Raw genomic sequence first — 17,955 nt, 5'->3', positions numbered from 1 at the left:
GGATTACAAATATAACCTTTTGGATTGAGAGGACAACTAGAAAGAGCATGACAACACTTAGACGACTGAACTCGATTTTTGGGTTTACAATAATTAGTAATCACTTTCCACCAAGAACATGAGATTCAGTGCCGTGTACCATCTCATCTGAGGACACCCAGTTGGTGAAAGAGGAGGAGACTAAAACCAGGGTCTCCTGACTCAGCTACTGGCGCCGAGCACCGTACAGTAACCGAGGCAGCAAGCAATCCTGCTTGATCTGGTACTGTCCCCTCTCTACTCTGTGCTCTCTGCCCAGCCCCAGGGACTTCTCAATGAGCACCAGTTCTTCCTTTCACCCGCAAAGTTCTTCTTCCCCTTTGCTTTGTTATTTCTTGCTCGTTCTTCTGATGGTTCCCTAGAAAGCTTTTCCAGACCACCTCCCAGCCCCACTCTACTATCCTTTTCATTCTCTCTATTCATCCATCATTGCTATGGATTAAAAACCGGTGATGACATAATGTCAGCTGAATTAAATTAGCATGGTGCTGAGTGTAGATGGCCACCTGAGGAAAGTTGTCAGCATAAATAGGGACGTGGAGAAGATCAGAGGCACTGTGAGCTTCTCTAAGTGTTGCTGTTTGAGGCGTTGGTTCTCCTGGAGGAGCTCATCATGACTAGCTTCCCCAGTGTGAGTTCCACCATTGTCATCAGAGGAGCTCGGGATCTTGTTGATAAGAGTGGCTGTGATTCACTTTGGGGGAGCTCTGGTGCTTACAGCGAGCATTAACAATAAATGACAAGCATTGGCTCTGGAGAGAAAGATGTGTTCTGTTTAGTCTCCAGGAGAAGGTTGTCATGCTGGCTTTGTGGCATGTACTCAACTGTTCTCTTTGTCAGAGGAGCTCAGAACCTCCATGTCACTGAGGATGGCTGTGGTGCTTTTTAGGACAGCCCTGGTCTTTGTTGTGAGTGTGACTTCTCCTCTCCAGCATAGAACCCTCAACCTACCAGCACAGCTCCTTCACCCTGCTGGTATAGACTTCCTGGCTTCACTGACTTTTGGGCCTTCTCAGTGCAGACCTGTAAAACAGACTGGCGTGAGTCCTGGACTCCAGCTGGACTCATAAAAGGCTTGTCAGGGGCTCTAGGTTTTCATCTGGACTCATGCAGGACATTGCTGTGGGATCCAGGCCCTTGGATAAATATTCTGAGTCTTCACTGTTGTGGACAGATTTCCTTCATTTTGTGTTAACTCTGGGTGACCATCATAAAATAATATTATAAATTCTGTGTCTGACTCTAATTGTTCTCCTCACAATCCTGACTACAATCACAGACCTGATAATCATAGTTAAACCCATCACTTAGTATTTGTTTATTTAATGTCTGCCTAAAAGAATATGAGCCCCATGGCATGGGAAGCAGAGATGTCTTATTCACCAGCACATCCCCAGTACCCCAAAGGAATAAACTAATGATGAGTACATTCTATATGGTGCTGGTCCCCAGTTCCTTCTTGTCTTAACCACACTTGTTCTGGCTTCTGAGACAAATGCCACACTTCTCAAAGGCACGTAACAAGACTTTGTAAGTCTTTTTGGTCCATGGTCTCTGTCATCCCTACCTCCTCAGCACGTAGTCCTAGGTCAGGCACAGAGTGGCCACTCAACAGCACTTTGCTGCCTGATTGATGGTTGTGTGCCACTTGGGCCTCCAGAATGCCCCTGCCAAGAAAGAGAAGCAGGGATTCCTGTGCTGCTGCCAACACAGAAGGGCAGGAGCCTGAGATGGTTCTGGACCAGGCCCCCAGGCAGCAAGAGGTAATGAGCTCAAATCACATTAACACGGTTCTCAGGAAACAGCGGTTGAATTAGAGGTTACAGCCAAAGCAGCAGCCTCTTTTTAATAGGACATTAGCGCTCATTCTGAGCAATTTCTCCATTTGCAATGGTTTCTTAATGTTCAGCTTCTGGAGCCCTGAGAGGAAAGGGCCTTGTTTTTCTCATCTCTGTAAGACGGAGAAATGGGCTCCTGAAATACCCTTCCTGGCTGGATCAAGGATCCAGGACCCCTAGATCGTTTGTGGAAGGGGCTGGCACTGGCACACTTCTCCTGGCTTCTCTGACCGGCTCACCGCCCAGGGTGAGCTTACGTGGGCAGAGGTAGGTAGATCTCTGTGCACACAGAAACCTCAGCAAGCTTTCTCCTCCACTCCCTGCGCAGCCACTCAGCTGCCCAAAGCCAGCGCCTGCTAAGTGCTCCTGACGGCTTCCAGGACCTCTCCCAGCAAAGCACTTACGTTAATCCCTCTTGATCACTGGACTAATTAAGGTTCACTGCAAGACTACAGCACAGTGCAAAAGAAGCAAACAGATCCTATTGCCACAACACCCAGTGCTCATAGCCCTCTGGTAGTGTCCTCTGCCCAAGCACATAAAGATATGTAAATATTAGCTCTGAACTCTGTTGTACCATCCACCCTGATCTGTGACAATAGGGTGACCACCGTTTATTGTCATTGCATATGTGATTGTTTATTGTCATTGCATATGTGATATATGTCCTTCACAGTGAAATGCAGCTTTAGCATAGGCTGTCTGGAACAAGGTCATTGTTACTGCTTGTGAAGCAAAGCATGGAGAAGACCCCTCTTAATGCTAGCTGGCTGGATAGTGTCTCAGGGTACTCTGGGTTGCAAGTGATCCAATTAAAGTACCCAATGAAGTGTCCAACTAAAACTGCCTGAAGGAAAGGAATATGGAAAAAACCTTAGGTGTTCAGAAATGGCTCTAGCTGCAAATGCGACTTGATCCAGTAACTTGAATTATCTCATAATAATATCAACCAGGACCTTCTCTCTCTCTCTCTCTCTCTCTCTCTCTCTCTCTCTCTCTCTCTCTCTCTCTGTCTGTCTCTTTCTCTTTCTCTTTCTCTTTCTCTTCCTCTCCTCTCTCCCTCATTTTCTCTCTCCTGTCTCATATGGTGGTAATGTCATCCTTAGTCTCCTCCTGATAGCCCAAAATCTCCAGGTAATCAACTGAAATCTGTACTTCTACACTGTATGGTCCAAGACAGGAAAAACGGCCACTCTTTCATTAGCCTAACTGGAGCACCTGCCTTTCTCTAAACCCATCCCCGGGTGGCCAAGGTCTGAGGTGGTGCTGCAGTTTGGATCTGAGTTGTGTCCCCAAAGGCTCATGTGTTAAAGGCTTAGTCCCCAGTGTGGCGCCTTTGGGAGGTGGTGGCACCTTGAAGAGAGGTCCATTGGAAGGTCTTTTGTTCACCAAGGGGGTGCTCATGAGGGTCGTAGTAGGGATCTCGCCTCCACTCTCCCTCTTTCTTTTATTCTTCCAGTCATGAGGTGAAAGACTTTGCTGTTCCATGCTCCTGCAAACAATAATTTGCCACCCCAGGCCCAAAGCAACAGAGCAAATCAGCCATGGCCTGAAACACCTAATATTATGGACCAAAACGAGTCTCTTCTCCTGGGAAGCCGACTATCTCAGTGGAAAGTCGCCTAACACAAGGAGAGTCTATGCTACCTAAACTCATGGTAAAGAATGGAAAATTTGGGGCTGGGGATTTAGCTCAGCCGCATAAGCGCCTGCCTTGCCAGTGTGCGGTCGTGAGTTCGATCCCTGGTACCGATAAAAACGAAAAAGACGAGAAAAAAAAAAGAATGGAAAATTGAAGGGGAAACATAGTTTCCCATGAGATACAAGTGATGGTGAAATGGTCAGAAAACAGACACGTGTGTGAAAGAATGAATTTGCTACTGAGGAGAGCCCTACGAGGAGCTAGACTGGCCCACCATGTCACCTGGGAATTTAGCCAAAAACACAATGCTGTGTTTTACGGAGGACCTCAGAAAAGACGAGAGGTGAGGGCCAGCAGATGAGCAAAAAGTATACAAGAGAGAAAAGGCAGAACAGAACAAGGGAAGAGACCTGAGGCCAAGTGAATAGAGTCACATTAAGTATGGACCATTACCGTAAAAATCCACCAGTTTCTGCCTCGAGGATGCTCCACCTCCAGGCTCCAAAAAGCATGAAGAACACTAGCTTCAGTGGGTCCTGCATGCAAGAATCCGTCTGTAGCTTCTCCGAGATTTTCCTCAATTCTTTTTCCCTGCAGCAACCTAAAAATAACCACTTCACGCCAGGCCCTGTTTTAATTGTTTTATTCAGAGTGGTCCTTAACTCCTTTCATCCAACGGGGCTAGAGTAGAGCATCTTTACTAATTGGACCAAGTTCCAACGTGAAAGACTGTAGTTGCTGCACCGATAGGATTAGTGCCCTCTTGTGTCCATCAGGATAGCACATAAGTCTGCAATACAGAAATCAGGAGCTGCTCTGCCTGAAGATAAAGCCCCCCGGAGTCACCGCCTCCTGGTCCATTTCTGCCTCCCTGGTCCCTTTGCAAGGCACCCCAGGGAACGGCTTCCTGCTCCTCAACAGGGGCACGCTGTGAAAATCTCCAGGGTGGATGTAGCCAGAGGGAGGAAGGTTAAGCTCTGAAGTGTGGGCTTCCAAGGGAGTGCACCCCAACTTGCTCTGTGATCCTGATAAGTAAGCCACCTCAGCTGTAACTCACAGGAGGCTGGACTCTGCCCATCAGAGGGTGCTTCTTTTTTTTTTTTTATTTAAAGAGAGAAAAAAAGAAAGGAAATAAAATTTTAAAAAGCAGGAAAAGGGTACAAATAATATAGAATTTCAAGGAAAAAAAATACAGTAAAATATCACTTGTTAATAGGTTTCATATTATCATCTTTGAAATAGTTGTCCAAATTATAAAATTAAAGCATGTAAAGTGAACATTCATACAATGAGACTGCAGACAGTGCTGATCAATGATCCAACAAAAGTTCAGTAATATGGATTTCCTGCTACACACTTAAACATACATGCAGTTATATCCCTTAGACCACCTCCCTTTCCTCTCTTTTTAATAACAATTACACTTTTTGGGTTTTTTTTACTCCCACAATTCTTATTATTTTTTGGAGAGAATAAAACCTAACGTGGCTAAACAAAACAGAGTCGGTTAGAACAAAAGGATGGGCATGGTACATGATGTAAAAATAGAATATCAGGTGATCTAAAATGGTTACCCTTGTGCCTCTTGCTATTTTTTTAAAAAGTTGCCTATATCATCAGGTATAATAGAATTGATCAAAACAGTACAGAACAAGACCAATAAAGCCTACACTGGAGACCTTACAGGACTTCAAAAGAAGATAATAGTCAAACCATAATGGGCATCATAGTAAATCTTATTGCCTTCAAAGTGGTTGCCTATACCCTCAAACTTGATATTATCAAACAAAACAGAATATAGTAAAATCAGACAGAACAAGATGGGGAGAGCAATACTGGGGATCATATCAGGTTAATAGGAAAACAAAAATCATCAACTTGAAACTTGGGATCACTCTTGGTCAAGTGTAAAGTGTTGTTTGATTTCTCCCCTTTCCCATTCTCTCTCTCTCTCTCTCTCTCTCTCTCTCTCTCTCTCTCTCTCTCTCTCCTGTCTCTTTTCTTTTTTCTCTTTATCTCCTTTCCTCTTATTTTCCTGCCTCTTTTCTCTCTAGCTCCTCTATTCGTCTTCCTGTCCCTCTTAATTCTTTTCTCTCTCCTCCCTCTCGCCCTCCTCTCTCTTTCTCCCTCTCCCTGTCCTCCTTTTCTCCCTCCCCCTGGCCCCTCTTTCTCTGGGTGCCTCTGTGTTGGTATATGTCACCCGTTTCTCAACTTCCTCCTCTCTCCCTGATTGCTCCTTGCAGTCAGGTATTTAAACTTTATCAAACACAGTCTCTCTATTATGAGCCAAGTAGGAACTCAGTATTTACTGTATTATTGTACAACTTACAACCTTCCTTCTGATAAAGGGGTCCTACATCTTTCCATAGACTATGACTTCTTAAAAACATACTTGCGCATCACATAGTATTGTAATTTTTTAAAGGGCTGTAAGAAAGGCCTCCAGCAAAGACCTGGCTTCCTGTCCCTGGCCCACAGGACCCCCTCAGCCTGCCAGCAGAGATGAGAAGGGCTGATATCCCAGCAGCACTTATCCCAGCTGAGTTCTGATAAGTGGCACTAAAGGCTTCTGCTGAAAAGGGGGCAGCATGCTCTTGGGGTGTCCTTGCTGAGTGGCCATAGTGGTCAGTATGAAGAAACTCAGCCAAGCAGAAGCAGGGGATGGGCAACCAGACAGGGAGGGAAACAGAATTGACCTATTGGCCAGGAAATGGGGGCAGTAATTTCTGGGGTATGTGACACTCCAGTTCCCAAGTCTCAGAAGCAAACTCTAAGTCACACCCAGGAGAAAACAGCTCACAGATTAGTTTTTCCACTCTGGAGCCAACATGCAGACCAGTCCCCTTGAATTCCGCCCCTTTCTCCATCAAGGACCATTATTATGCAATTTTGTGGGTGAATTTTCAAGACACAGAGTTCAGTGCTTTTTCTCTCCTTCGTCCATTGTGTGAATCTTTACAGACAACTTAAGTTCCTGTGTATGTGTCAGAGAACAGCCACGAAGAAAATGCTCTATGTCCCCGTTGTCACAGGGGCTCACGTTCAAACAGGAAGGCATATAAAAATTTTAATGTTCAAATAAATATAATGGCAGGCATGAGGAACACAAAGAGCTAAAACAAAGCAAAGAGATAGAGAAGAATGTGGCTGCCCAAGAGGCAATCAGGGACGGTCTCTCTGATAAGGTGAAATTTGAGGAGAGCCCTAGAGAAGTGAGAGATCTCACACCAAGAGAAGAACAGTCCCAGCAAAGTGTGTGACCTAGGGGAAACCTGGAGCTCATTTGCTCAGTCAGAAACCAATAGAAGGAACATAGTGACCAGAGTGGGCAGCAGGACATGAGATCAGTGGACGTGGGCCTTGTAGGAGTCTTGTGGACATTGGGTTTTATCCTGAAGCTACCTCTGAGATGAAGCAAACCATGATGCTTTGGTTTTAAAGACAACACCGCAGTGGAAACAGAGTTTAGACGGTCAAGACAATAAACCGAGCAGTGAGTTAAGAAGAAAGGTGACCATAAGGAGAGAAGCTAGGGGTTGGGGTCAGGCTGCTAATCATGAGGATGGAGAGGAATTGTCCCATGGAGGACAATTGTTGCTCTTTAAAGCAACAAGATTTATTGTTAAGTGCAGAAGAGAAATAATATGGATGACTCCAAGAGTTTTGGCTTGAGCAACTGGGAAGCCAGGTGTCACTGACACTGAAGGAAGCCTGGAGATAGAGCTATCTGGGGAGCCATCAAGGATTGGCTTTAGACACAGTAAAATGAAATCAGATAGGTGTAGATTATAAAGAGAGCGGAGAAGAGTCTGAAGACTGGGAAGGTCATGAGTGACCGGAAGATGAGAGTTCAGCAAGAGAGACTAAGAAGGGGTGTTATGTACATGTGCCAACTACCCACGATGAATGGAATTATTATATGTTATAATAATGGTAGTAGTAGTAATAATAATGAAAATGGGGCTGGGGGGTCTAGAGACAGAGAGAGGGAGGAGGGTGGGGGAGGGGAGAGAAATTAGGAGACTCACGATGCGTTAAGTACATGTACCTACCCCCTAAGATGAATGTAAACTTTATGTCCAGCAAACAAGTTCTAATAAAAACATAAGTAATAAGAAACAGCAGTCAAGGATTGGGAGAGACCCAACAGAGGGGCTTCCTCACGGTCAAGAAAAGCAAATAATCCTTGTTATCCTCAAGGCACTCCAGGACCTCCAAGAGATACCAAAGTTCATGGATGCTCATGTTCATTATAAAAAATGGCATAACACTTGCATATAACCTACATACATCCTCCTATATGCTTTAAATTATCTCTAGGTTACCTATAATGCTTAACATAGCATACATGATACATAAATAGTATACATATAGCATAAATGATACATAAATTTATAAACAATGCCTGCACATACTCCATACAGATGCAATATTATGTCAAATATTTTTGAGATGGAGCTGGTTGAATCCACGGATGTGGACCCCACGTACACATAGGGTGAGTAGTATTTCAAGGAGGAGAACCTGAACAACCTGCCCAAAGCCCCAGGAGATGGAGGCACAGCCTTGGGTTTGGTCATATGCAGTGGATACAGTCATAATTTACAGTCCCAAGGTCAACCCTGCAGGTTAAATACCTTCGTCTCCATTGTACAGATAAAGCAACTAAGGTGAGCAGAGATTGAAGGGATACACCCAGATGACATACCAGTGAGTGTTGTAAGGTTAGAACACAAATATCTCGGGCTCCATCTACCATTAAATCCTTCATACCTGGCCACGCTGCAGGTCACTGTGTGATCTCTGAGGGTTCAGGCTTAATGTTACAAACATGCAGGGAAAGTCAGGATTCGGTTCTTCTAGCAAGCAGCCTAACCCAATTAAATACAAACGCCAGCTTTCCTGAGGGGGCCAGAGATGAAATATGTTCGAACACACAGCTTCCAGTGAGGCCCCAGGGAGCAGGCGACAGTCCTGGACCACCCACCCCTGGTTCCCGCTCTGTGCCCTGAAGAAGGGGTCCCACCAGCTGGCTTCCCTTCCAGGTCTAGCCAAGATTCAGTCTTGCCCAGCTCCCATGCCCCCATACTCAGGGGTCTTTCTGTACCCTCCCCATCTATCACCCCCTTTGAACTACCACAGCTCCCCCTGACCAGTGCCCATGGACCCCAGTTTCAGTTACCTGGTTAACCACAGCCTGAAAATACGTTTATCATATTCACATAACTTTTACTATATTACTTATTATTAGCTGTTGTTACTCTTACTGTGCCTGTTTTATAAATTAAATTTTACAACAGGTATGTATATATATAGAAAAAAGCATAGCATATATGGAGTTTCCAACATCTATTGAGCATCTTGGAACACATCCCTCACAGATAAGGAGGAACTCCTATAGTGTAAAAAGCAGTGAGTAATTTTCTATCCATTCACCTTTAGATCATCTTATTGACTATAACAAATGTTAGGTACTGTAGAGACTCATCTGTTCAACTTACCGTGTTTTATTTTTCAATCTTGTATCATGAAAATGTTCATACATAAAGCAATGTTGGCAAATATTCCACAGTAAACCCCCATCCACCCAAGCCTTCTGCTTGGCTTATAACCTGTCTATCCACTCACTCCTCCCTCTGGCCACCACCAATCCATCTTATTTTTAAATTGTATACATTGCCACACACCATCCTTATACACTTTAACATGGGGATCATTAGCTAGAGCTCAATGTTGGTTTAATGGGCGTGGCGGGGTAGAGACTTTACAAACAGAGAAATTAGCAAATTTCACGTGTACAGATACCAAGTCTGGACAAAGATGTACACATGTGGGTGACTGACTCCTCCCCCAAAACACGAGGACACTACTGTCCCCCAGAAGCTTCCCCTAGGCTCCTTCCCAGTCAGGCCCCACCCCTGCCTCAAAGGCAATGACTGATCTGTCATCAATGTTTTGAGCTGTTCCCGAATTTTGTCTAAATAGAATCCTACAGGCTGCTGCTTACTGTGTCTGGCTCCTCTAGCAGGGCACGTTTATGCAATTCACGGATGCAACAGCATGCTGTTAGTAGTTCATTTCCTGATTTTGCTAGTGGTATTCCATTACAGGAATATATTACAGTTTATTAATTTGTTTAATAAGGAAAATTATTTTTCATTAATAAATTTCTAGTTAGGACTGCTTCTGACCTTTGGTTAAGAATTCTCTTAACCTAAAGCAGACTTGGGGGTCTGAATCACAGCTGTCAGGAGCTTGGTCTTTGAAATCACAAAGCTCTGGGGTTTCATCTCGGTTCCACTTGTAACTAAGTGGATGATCTCAAGTAAGAGCAATTCATTCGTTCATTCATTGCTGTGCTCGCTCCTGTAGCAGTAGCTAATGAGCCCCCACTATGTTCTAACCATGCTAAGCCTGGGAAAACAACAGGAAGCCATGGAATAGACACAGACATTGTCCTCATGGGGCTTGCAGTCTGGTAAGTTACACAGACGCTAAGCCACTAATTAAACATTTAATTATTTAATTGCTATGGAGATCAGTGCTTTGAGGGTGATGTGGCCGGGTGTGAGACAGCGTTGCTCAATGAGGCTGAGGATGGAAACACCAGTGAGAGTTAAATAGGCAGAAGAAAAGCTTTCCAGGCAGCAAGGAACCACGAGCCCAAAAGCTCTCTGTAGAGGAACAGCGCTGCAAATGTGGGCTCTGACCGCTTGCTTGGTGTTTTGTAGACTGTGCTCAGAATGTTGATCTTTAACCTCACAGCGTAGGCACCCAAAGGAGGCTGACAGCGTGCTTCGCGTGGCAATGTGACATAGGAATCGTCTGTTTTGCTGGCCACTAAATTCCCCGTGTTCTGGACAGAGGGACAAATGACCTGCATTTCTGAAAGGATAAGGGGAGAGAGGAAGAGAAAGGAAAGAGAGGGAGGTGAAGAGGGGGTTGGTTCTCAGCAGCATTTTGGGATTTAGGCCTGACCCAAGTCTCTGGCTGCAGTGAGGGGCTGGGCAGGCTCGGGATGTAAGCAAGCTTCCTTCCCCTGCTCAAGCTGCATAGCAAAGCGTCACAGACCTAGGGGTTTAGGCAGCAGACGTTTATTTTCTTTCAGCTCTAGGGCTGAAGTCCAGGATCAGTGTCCATGAGGGTTGATGCGGAGGCACACTCCTCACTGTACCCTTATGTGGCATTTCCTCTAAACTCTCTTAGAAGGAAAACGGTATTTCTATTATTTCTTCTCTTTCTCCTGCCTCATACCTGTCCTGGTAGATTAGACTCCTTCCTTTATGACCTCATTTAACCTTAATTATCTCCTTAAAACCCCTGTCTCCAACTTCTCATAAAAACAGTATATGTTGCCAACAATTATATAAAAAAAAAGTTTAATGTCTTTAGCCATCGAGGAAGTACAAATCAAAACTACATTGAGATTCTTCTTACTCCAGTCAGAATGGCTATGATCAAGAACACAAACGCAGCAAATGCCAGCAAAGATGCAGGCTCTTCTACACCATGGATGGGAATGTGAATTAGGAAGCCACTATGGAAATCAGTATGGAGGGTCCCCAAAAAACTAAAACTACAGCTACCGTATGATCAAGCTATACCACTTCTTAAGAAATACCCACAAGAATTAAAGTCACCTTCCTATAGAAAGATCTGTGTACTGTTTATGACAGCACTGTGCACACTATAAGTTATGGAACCCACCTGTGTGCCCACAATAGATAAAGCAAATGTAGCACTTATACATAGTAGAGAACTATTCCGTCTAAAGAAGCAGAATCATATCATTTGTAGGAAAGTAAATGGAACTGGAGATCATCATGTTATGGTGAGTCATAGCATCCCCGAAAATTAAAATAAGCCAGTCTCAGAAAGACAAATATTGCATGTCTTCTTTCATACGTGGAATCCAGATGGAAAATAGAGGAGGACATAATAGGAAGTAAGTATGTCACAGTTAGTTATGCACATATGTGAAAAGGCCACAATGAAACCCATTATTCTATAATTAATTTTCACTAATAAATTTGCATTTGAAAATCCCAGTCTCAAATAACACAGGAATTTTGAGGAGATACATCTCAATCCATAATAGGGTGGGTGCAGAAAACCCAATGAAAAGGCTAGTCCGGTCTAGAACCGGATTGTTGATAGTTTAAACCAAGCATTGGCAAAAAGATGGGGGGATTTGAGCAGCAGAGTCTATCGGAACCCAGGCCAGGTTGCCTGAGGCCGGAGGGCAAAAGCATTATCAAGGGTAACTCCTAGGTTTCTACCATGAGTACGACGGAGTGAACTGGGTCCCGGGTCTTAACCTGCGGAATCTGTGATCATGAACCTCTCTGGAATCGGTCTTTGGAAATGTAATTAAATTGAGGATCCAGACATGAACATCCTAGATTATCCAGGTGGGTAATCCAGGACGAAAGGGGGCCCAGGTCTTACAGGATAGGAAAAAGAACAGCAATTTTGATTTAGAAATGTAGTTTGTGGTAGCTTTAATAAACTGTCAAGAAAGTGGACGGGCTGTGGCCAGCCTTACAATCAATACTGAACAATGGTTAGTTGTGACTCTATTTCCTTTCAGTATACTTCTATATTAGATGTGATTGCTCCTGACAAGAATATCTGACTTTCTGTAATCTTAGGACTGCAAACAGGTTTAAATTCTGCCCACGCCACAGCAAAGCTTAGATGTACTTTGTACATCTTGGTTTGAACATCAACATTTCCTGGTACAAAGTTCTGTTTGTACTTCTTCACCTCGGGCCAATATCAACTGTATCCCCACCCAGAAAGTTTTTATCACAACAGCCCAGTGGGAACCTCTTTCCCTTCTTCCTGCCTTTCTTTCCATCCAGAAGACTCCATTCGCAGCAAAAGTTCGCCATCTTGTGGGCACGCAGGGTTCCAACAGCTGGGCCCTGGATCAGAGAGCCCAGATCAGAGATGTCTATGGTCCAGCCTCTCCTGTCTTCCTAATTCCAAACACAGCTTCATCTGACTCTAGAAGTCAAGGGTCACACAGTATCCTGGTCTGTAAAATAGCACCGAGTATGCAAAATGGCATCAGAGCAGGTCCTGGACAATTACTGTCTCAGGCTTTGGAGAACTGAGACCTTTGGCTACTGCTAAGTCCCTGGGTCTCTGCAGTTCATGGAAAAGTGTGTTTAGAAAAATTCTTCCATCCCACAGAAGAGCTGCCTGCATAAACTATGTGAACTTGAAAAAGTCCGTTCCCATGCCCCCTTCTTTCCCTGTCCATGTATTTAAAAGCTGGTCTAAGGCAGCAGGGGGTGGAGGAGAGAGAGGTTAATCAGTTTTAACAAGTTGCAGTCAGATAGAAGTAAGAAACCCTAGTGTGCTATTCACACTGATGATGTACTGGACATCCCAAAAAGCTAGACAGGGATTTGAGTGTTTTTCAAAATAAAGAAGTGATAAATGTTTGAGGGGACAGCTATGTGTAACTTGATTACACAAACATCTGCAAGTATTGAAATATTACAGGGTACCCATTAATATGTGCAAGCTTTATGTTTACATGTACCAGTTACCTTGATTTCTCCATCCATAAAATGGGGATAATAATAGTATCTACCCAACATTATGAGTTAATACATACATACATGAGTTCATGCGTACAAAACACTTAGTATACTGCCTAGCCCAATAAATTTAGCACATGTTAATTACTACATCCTTCATCATTAAACTCAATATCCATAAAATACTTTTAAGTGCGTTCCCTCTCACACTGGGTACTGTTAACATCCAAGTATGTCAGGGACGGTGGAAGAGGAAGAGGAGTAAGTAACAGTTCTTACCTCCTGCAAATTGTGGCACAGTCAGGCATGAACAACATACACATGTGTGTGATAGAGTGAGGCAAAAACTAAAATGCTATAAAGCAATGAATGTGAAATACAAAGAAGACCAGGAGAAGAACATTCTCATGCCTAGAGGAGGAAATTAGAGAAATGTAATTAAAGCCTGGTAAACTATCAGCAAACGGACGTGATCTGGACAAAGGCAGCAGGGGACGGTCGAGCGTTTCTGTGATGAGTTTGCTGCCCCTCCAGCCTGTCCTTTGCCAAATAGGTTCAAAACCTTAAGTTTGCCCTCAGGCAGAGGATGAAGGTGTTTTATTACTATCATTCCTGCAGACATCCCTGGTGTGGTTATGTCCCCAGCGCTGGTCCCTTGAGCTTCTTTACTCTCAGGTGACTGGGACCCTCCTAGTCTTGACGAGCATCAGCTCCTTCCCAGCCCCAGTAAGTCCTCCTGGCTGAACTTGGCTTCTCCCCTGGGTTCTCTTGGGGCAGCTTGTACACCAGAGTCCAAGCACATCTGTCCTGGGCTCCCTGCTCACTGCTCCAGGCTCATGGTGCCATCAGGAAGAAGTCAAACTCCTCCCCTGTGCCTGCCCAGCATCCTCCTCCTCCATGCATGCCCCACTGCCCAGGCCTGGTGACCTTCAGGATCCAGGACTTCCTTCCTCCTGCTTTCACCCACTCATCCTCCGGAGCGTGGCCTGAGAGTCATCTCCTCAGGAAGTTTCTGGATGCCTGGGAAGAGGTCAGAGCCCCTGGTTGCACCACATTCCCATAGCACCTGTGATGGTTAATCTTCATGGTTGACTTGATTGGCTTGGAAGACACCTATGAGATTAGCAAAGCATAATCCCTGGTGTAGCATAGGGTCATAACCTGGGGACTCTGTGTGGTCTGTTCCCCTATTTTCTGCCTCCCGACTGCAATGATGGGAGCAACTTTCCCCTCCAACACCTTTCCATGATGATCACTCTGCTTTGGAGGCAGGTAACCATGGACTGAAACCTCTGAAGTCATGAGCCAATGTCAACATTTTCTCTTTCCAACTGTGTACATCAGGGATTTTTTTCCAGTGATTAAAAGGTTGCTATGACTTGCTTGCTATGACTGCTTACTGACTGGGGTAGTGTCTGGTCTGTTAAAGCCCGAGGTTCTCATCTTCCTGACCACATCTTCAGTATTAGCCTAGTGTCTGACACAAAGGACATCATGACTGCCTAACAGATGGATGAATGGCCCCATGAGTGTCTAACACCAGTAAAGAGCACAGGGTGGATACAGGTGAAGGGCACACTGAATTCTATTCTCTTTCCAGTGGCAAAAGGGGACATTTGAGGAATTATCTTTGAGCCAGGTGTCGTTCCTTGTCAATCGATCCAAGTGAGCTTTAGAGTTATTTCATACCATGAGCTGTGTTGGCTAACAGTAGATACCGAAGACTAGGTGGGCTTGAGAGAAGGGTATCAGGGCTTTCTGCGGTAAGGGGCATGTCTGAGTTCAGACACGTTAGAAGAGGTGCAGCCCAGAAGAGAACACACACACACATGTACACGCACACACATACACATGCATGCACATACACTCGCGCACGAGTTCTATTGCAAATCCTGGCCTCCCCTATCACTGCCCTGCATGAGACAAGCAGAGACTAGAGAGCACATGGCCTGGTCTTTACTGACTAGTGTGTTGAGCAGAGGGAAGCACATGGGACAGTTTGTGGCTCAGGGAGCAACGCTGACCCCTGACATCCATGTCCCCCCACTTTGTGAGTGTCATCAGGACTCACCATCGAGATGCCTCAATGGAAGAGGATCGATTCACTTGGTTTCACATTTCGCCACACCAGCCCCAGCTGCAGAGCTGCTGATCACACCTGGAAGGGCAGATGACATCAACTTAGGACACCTGGCTCGGTGAACAGTGCTGTGCAGAAAACAACATTCAAGGAGCTTGACCAGAAGCTGAACCCTCCAGCATTACAGCCAAAGGAGGGGCAGAGTGTGAACTTCCTCTCAGCCCTCATATAGCCCATGAGGCTCGCCTACCAAGGATGTCTAAGCGTCTACTCCCACACAGCAATGCATGCCCTCTGGTCTGTGCGAAAGACCTTGGCTGCATCTAGTTCTGGATTGTGGCTGAATGTCCCTTGCGCGCCCATCCCCCTCTGCTTCTCTGATGTATGCTGGTGAGATTGTCAGCCTCCCCCTCGCCCTGACCTCATGGCCTGGGGCGCCATCTGCATCCACCAAGCAGCCTGCCTGTCTGCTCCACCTCTCACTATTGGATTTATAATCCTAATGAGCATGCATCTCTTTTTCCAACTTCCTGGAAGAGAGATGACCACACGCTGCCCATCCACTGCTGGGTTCCGGCAGAGCAGCAGGTCCTCCCCTCCTCACACTGTGGCTGCAGGTACCTCCGTGATGCTACTGCCCTTTCTGCAGCAGAAAGCCAGTTTTGCCAGACAAGCCCTAACTCTCTTCAAAACCTCATCGACACTAGTCATGCAACACATTTTTCATTAACAAGGAAAATAAAAACAGTCCTGAAGCAGAGTTTGTTGAGATACTGGGTCCATGTAAATTTATTTCCCATTACTTCTCAGCTAAGCCTTCTCTTCTCTTCCTTATCTACCCAACGTCTGGACAAACCTATAGAAGAAAGATTTAGAGGAATTCAAGCATTGAATACCGACTTGAAAAGTCATCATCCTTTGTTGTGAATGACAAAAGTATACACATGGCTTGATGTAAATTAGGGACTTTTTCAACCTGCAAGAGTTGAAAGGCAGCTCCAGCTTCAGGCAAAGCTGGATCCAGAACACCCAGCAGCCAGGTGAACAGCTTTCTGAATCCTTTACTTCTTCCATATCTAGCTAGGAAAGGCTTTCTGAAACAGTTTCTCTTAACAGTCCCAGGACCACACTGTATCAGCTCAACACAGTCAGCAAAAACAGTTTCTCCCGTAGTCCACTTAGGGTTACCAGACTTAGCTAATATCTGGGACATAGTTATACTCTAAAGTTACTTATTCTTGAGTCGAAAGGCTAAGCATCCTATAATTTGACACGGGGGCAAGCTAGGGAGCCTTGAAAATTCCTGGAAGAGGAGGGGGCAGGCATGCATCACCAGTGGCAAATGCACACTTTCTAAGTCACTGGGACACAATACTTGGCACCCCAAACTTAAAGGAGGAAAGCCTTCTGTTGGCTCATATTTTCAATCCACAGTCCACCAGCTCCAAGGCAGAACAGCACAGCAGAGGGGCACAGAGCGGGGAACGCTGCTGATGTCACAGTGGTAGGAAGTAGAAAGCTAGAGGCTGAGTTGGGAGGTGCACCCACCCTCGTGGGTTATGCCCCAATGAAGGCCCTTTTCCAAGGAGATCCCACCTCCTGACAGCAACTCACCTATATTGCCCGCATGATTCGGCCACCATCCGAAGGCTCCACCTATGACCTCGTGGGGCCTTTGGAGAATGATCTCCATCTAAATCAGACAGACTTCCCCCTAATAATCAAGATGTTGACCCTAGAAATAAAGGAGACGACCCCTACCGAGACAAAACACATCTTCATCTCTTTCTTTGTAAGTTCTATAATCATTCCTTGCATTAATTTGCTAGGACTATCAGAACAGTGTTAGCAGTCAAACCACAACATTTTATTATCTCACAATCGGGCAGGCCAGTGTGGAGGGTCCCGGTGACTGCACGGCAGGTTTCCACGGAGGAGTCTTCCAGGTTGTTACTTGGTCTTTTGGGAGCACCTGTGTCTCAGTCCCCTCTTCAGCCAGGGACATCAGTCCATTGGAACAGGACCTACCTTCATGACCTCTGTTTGATGTCTTAGTCACTTCTTTAAGGTCTGTCACCTTTGAGTACAGTTCCTGCTTGGGGAACTAAGGCTGAGAGCTTCAGTGTGCGGATTTGGAGAGTGGGGACAGGACACCTAGTTCACCCTGTAAAGCTCCCCTCTATTCTTCTTCCGTAAGGATGAGCACTGAGGGAGGTGAGGCTTGTCCCCATCCCAGGGCTGGGCAGCCACAGGACTCAGTATGAAGACTTGTGCCAACCCCAAGCGAAGGTGGTCCCTGGAATCCTACCCCCACCCCTTGTCCCCAAACATCCCTTCCTAGACAGGACACAGCAAACCAGCCTGGGCCCCGCTCCTAGCGCAGCCCAGACACCCAGCCCGTGACAACATTTCTGAAATTGTTTCGGGAAAGGAATGAAACCAAGAAAGGGAACAAAAATCTCCCTAAATGGTTTAATGAGACTTAGCTAAAGGAGGACCAGATCACAAGCTCCTGTGATTTGAAGTGACAAAGGCTCTTTGGAAGACAAAAATGATTGAGGCTATGGATGTGCAAATGAGCCTACAAGAACCAATCAGAAGGGTGAATTACAAAACAGAAAAAGACCTAGACAAGGGAGTGGAGAGCAGGGAATATGTCAGTTTCTCTCCTTCATAAGAAATTCATGAGCAAGGCGTACAGGAAATTTTGTTGGTTTTGGTGGTGGGAGAGAATTGTAAATATGTATAATATGTAAATACTTTTTATAATAAAGGCCCATGAGCATAAGTGAGTGTCTGCAACAA

At 45.3% G+C, this 17,955-nt stretch overlaps 1 long non-coding RNA gene across 1 annotated transcript; it reads right to left on the bottom strand.

Moving 5' to 3' along the window:
* Positions 1 to 4,146: 4,146 nt before the first annotated feature.
* On the bottom strand, positions 4,147 to 16,119 carry LOC134474380 (uncharacterized). Its single transcript, XR_010045220.1, has 2 exons — positions 15,142 to 16,119; positions 4,147 to 4,609 (listed from the first exon to the last, which is right to left on the bottom strand). It is a non-coding gene; the product is annotated as an uncharacterized LOC134474380 (long non-coding RNA).
* Positions 16,120 to 17,955: the final 1,836 nt, after the last annotated feature.

The sequence above is a fragment of the Cavia porcellus genome, unplaced genomic scaffold, assembly GCF_034190915.1.
Source record: "Cavia porcellus strain 051 isolate PalLab524CR breed Dunkin Hartley unplaced genomic scaffold, mCavPor4.1 scaffold_32, whole genome shotgun sequence".
NCBI lineage: Eukaryota > Metazoa > Chordata > Mammalia > Rodentia > Caviidae > Cavia > Cavia porcellus.
The sequence above is the reverse complement of the archived record's forward strand: the minus strand, read 5'-3'. Positions and strand labels throughout refer to the sequence as shown.